The sequence below is a fragment of the Elephantulus edwardii genome, unplaced genomic scaffold (genome assembly GCF_000299155.1).
Source record: "Elephantulus edwardii isolate Elephantulus edwardi_28Jun2011 unplaced genomic scaffold, EleEdw1.0 scaffold00170, whole genome shotgun sequence".
Taxonomy (NCBI): domain Eukaryota; kingdom Metazoa; phylum Chordata; class Mammalia; order Macroscelidea; family Macroscelididae; genus Elephantulus; species Elephantulus edwardii.
Genome location: NW_006399920.1, coordinates 6,355,276 through 6,359,043, shown reverse-complemented (window position 1 = coordinate 6,359,043; position 3,768 = coordinate 6,355,276). Strand labels below are relative to the sequence as shown.

The 3,768-nt window shown below is 38.5% G+C and overlaps 1 protein-coding gene across 1 annotated transcript in view; it reads left to right on the top strand.

The window, feature by feature from the left end:
- The window catches only part of ANK3 (ankyrin 3, node of Ranvier (ankyrin G)), a 662,526-nt gene extending 659,053 nt beyond the window's left edge, over positions 1 to 3,473 (top strand). Inside the window, exon 44 of the mRNA XM_006895588.1 lies at positions 3,444 to 3,473. The gene's annotated coding sequence lies outside the window, so the exon portion shown is untranslated. The remainder of the gene's footprint in view (positions 1 to 3,443) is intronic.
- The last annotated feature ends 295 nt before the right edge of the window (positions 3,474 to 3,768 follow it).

The following is a 3,768-nucleotide window of genomic DNA, read 5'->3' as shown; positions in this document are numbered from 1 at the left end:
CAAAGTATATGGCATGAAGCTTTATCATCTTTGCCTCCAAGGAGCACTTTGGCTGCACCTTCTCCAAGACATATCTGAGTTACTTTCGCTGCCTGAGGAATGTTCAGCACTCTTCTCCAACATCACAGTTCAAAAGCATCACTACTTCTTCTGTCATCCTTATTCATTTTCCATCTCTCAGCAGCAGAGCAATTGATTCAAAAGACTGTGGTCTGAGTCAAGTGCATTCTAGCCCTCAAACTCACATTATTGCTCCTCAATAATTTATAGACGTCTCTGATTACAGACATTCCCAGTGTAATACATCTCCTGATCTCCTGACTCCTGGTATCAAGGGTATTGATTTTGGATCCAAGTAAGATGAAATTGTTGACAGTTTCAAGTTAGAGATTTAAAAATAATCAAGGGATGCAGTGATAAGGGGTTACCTAGTAGTATCTGGACCTAGTGGTGCCTGAGCGCTAGATCTCATGACAGCGTTAACTGATCAAGAGTGGCAAATGGGCCTTTGTTCCTGGAAAAAGTGCCCCTGATTTTTACTTTTATACCTGGCTAGAAACAACTAGTGTCCCCATAGATCTAAAGAAATGTTCATTTTATACCTAAATATAGTCCTGAGTTAAAGACACATTATGAGAATGTACAGTATTTATTTGTGAAACATGAACTATCATGAAAAGTCACTGAATAACAGTAATTTTCCATATTTTAAAATTTTTCTCTGTTCTAACTTTGTAAGCAAACCAATATAAAAAAAGAATTTTAAGAGAGAAAAAACTGTTTCTTAAAATTAGAGACAAAATTGTAATGAAATGGTTTTAAGGAGTTATTGTCACCTAAATGTATTTTCTGAGTTTCTCTTGCTTTGAAAGGTATGCAAAACCCAAAAGGAAACAGATTCCTAATTGAAAATGCCTCTTTTTTCATCATCTAAATCTATAATGCGTCTGTCTCGTAATCTAAACAAGATGAAGACAAAGGATTACAATTCTATTTCTGAAATGTTATCTAGTTGGCTCCTGCCCCACGCTGTCCATTAGAGGGCGCTGTCATCACAGTTTCTACAAAGGGAAACTATGAGCCATTACTTGTCCAAGATTTATACTTTCCTTGCCACATTCTGCTTGGTGCAAAGTCTCTTCTTCAATAAATGGTCAGCCTGCACCTAATGTAATTGGGGCAAACACACCCTAACTGCATTATCAAGAATTTATCTGCAATAAAAGAGGAACTCTTACCTTTCCTTTTAAACTATCCCCCAATCATACTCACCCACGTAAGCATAATAGCATTTCTAAGAATTCTAGAAATATTCCAGTATTTCCAGGAATGTAATACTTGCTTGCATTACAGTAACAAAATTTTTTAAAAAAAAAACTTTCTTACTAAAAAACTAACCTAGACAGGTAGATTAAATATTAGAACAGATAGTGGTAAAAAGCTGAGCTGCAATCTCAAAGGCACATAGTTTGAAACCACACGCTGCTCTGTGGAAGATGGATGGACAGTTTCCTCCCATTCAGTTAACTGCCTCTGAAAAACCACTGGATGGTCAGCCATGGTCGGTTCTGACTTTAATGTACTCAACAACTTCAAAGCAAAATAATAAAAGTTCAATGGGATTCTGGTAATGATCGTAGATATGTAGAAATTTATTTGTATTTCCTGTCTATAATAGGTGAACTGTATTTGTCCATCATACATTAATAAAGATATAAAAAGTTGGAGAAGGGTGACATTCAACAGAAAAAAAAATATTTTCAGAGAATTGTTCCTAATAGAGCACTGTCCTAACATAAGCAGGTGCGGGGCCTGGAATATTAGGATTAAAAGTTGTTGTTGTTGTTGTTAGGTGCCATTGACCCTAGTATGAAAGTCGAGGTGAGGAAATTCTGATTTGACCCTTATTTGCCCAGTCTCTGAGACATGACCTGCCCAGATGAGTCACTTTCCTTTTCTGGTTCTCGTGATGGGGGCTGGGGTGGCGTTGAAATCACCTCTGCAGGAATTGATACTTTGATGTCCTTGACTGCGTGACTTCGTGACCTGGGGCTTGTGGGTCAATAACACTTTTAATACAAAAAAGGAAGTCCGAAAAAGCACTGTAGGAGGGCAGGTGGAGGGGGTGCTGTATGCCATGTTTACATACATCATGTGATTAAGAGTGACCCATATAAAGAGAAAAAAAAAACTTGTGTAGGGAAACGAAGCAACCTCATGTGGTAGGGAACACTCCTGGGTCCTAGCAGACGGGTGACTCTGAAGGCTTTCTTACACTTGGAGAGTCTGCAGCATGTGTGTGAGTGAACAGCGCTCTTCCTAAAGTCGCCCTAGCCTTAGCCAGGCTGTCAGCAGGGGCTGTTTTCTTTCCAGGCATTCATCAGCCTTCCACTCTGAATGAGAAAGACTGTACATAGGAAGAACTGTTCTATGTAGTTCATGAAAGAACATTGCTCCAAGAAAGTATGGAAACCTCTGCTGAGGATTGTCAAATTAAGGCTGGTTGAGTTGAAAAATACTATTTTGTATAGCCTTCATCTGGTAAGATGATGATCATCCTTAATGGAGGCTTGATAAAAAGAGGGGGAACAAACCCCAGACTTCAAATGCTCCATGACTAATAGAGGTCAGGAGGAAAAAAAGAAGTGAAAATGGAATCTTTTCTCTTGTAAACATTACATCATTTTCCAGAAGAATAATTAATAAATTTATTGACAAAAACAATGGAATTGTCAACTTGATTTGCGTGTGGAAATGCAATTTCTTAGTATTGGTGCTGTTTCTGAAAGATTGTCTGACTGGGGGTGGGGGGGGAACGACTACAGAAATGATAGAAATCTTCTATCATGACCCATGTTCTTGGTCTTTTCTACTGTGACCATCCTTATTTTATAGATGACTAGGACTGGGGCTCAAAAGGTTGTTTATAACGGTTTCCCCAAATATCTGAGTGACCTAAGTAGCCATGGATACTCGACAACTCAACTAATTGCTTTTGAGTTGGAACCAACTCATAGCTGAGTCTCTAGCATCTTTTTAGAAGGTATAAATCACATAGGAAGAAATTAACTATCCTTCTCTCATGAAGCCATTGGTGGATTTGAACCACCAGCAAAGTGCCACGTTTTCATTAGAAGTGCATTCCAAAGGTGGCCATACCACAGAGCTTCCTGAAATACACTAGAAAGCCTTCTAAAAGACGCTCATTCTAATTTGATCCCTTAAACCACAAATGTAATCAGCAGTGTTCTGTGGCTGTGACACGGTCACCTACGCGTGATTACTGTCTTTAAAGCGCTTTCAGAAAACCTCAGGATCTTATTCTCAGAGCACCCTTCAGACAACCTCCTTTAAAGCATCAAAAAACAGATGAATGCTTGGGCAAGTTCTCTTAAATTGATAGAGAAAACTAAACTACCTACCTATTGTCTCTCTTTCCACAGGATTATGTGTTTTAACTGCCAGTATTGAGAAATTCACAGAAGAAGAAATGTCAGCAGGAAGTAAAAATCCATGGAGAAGGGTGTGTGTGTCTGCCGTGTCCACACATTTACCGCATGATTTTTTTTAACATATATACATATATATATATATATACCAAGAGGGGGACAAAGAAAAAAAAATCACCCACATTTTAATTTAGCATGAGCCAATTTACAGAGCATGGAAACTCACTTTCATTCCCGGGATTGGCGCGTGTGCAATTAGCAATGCAGTGTATATACAAGAAGCCATGCTGTTAACTTTTTTATCTCAAGTAATTTGGTG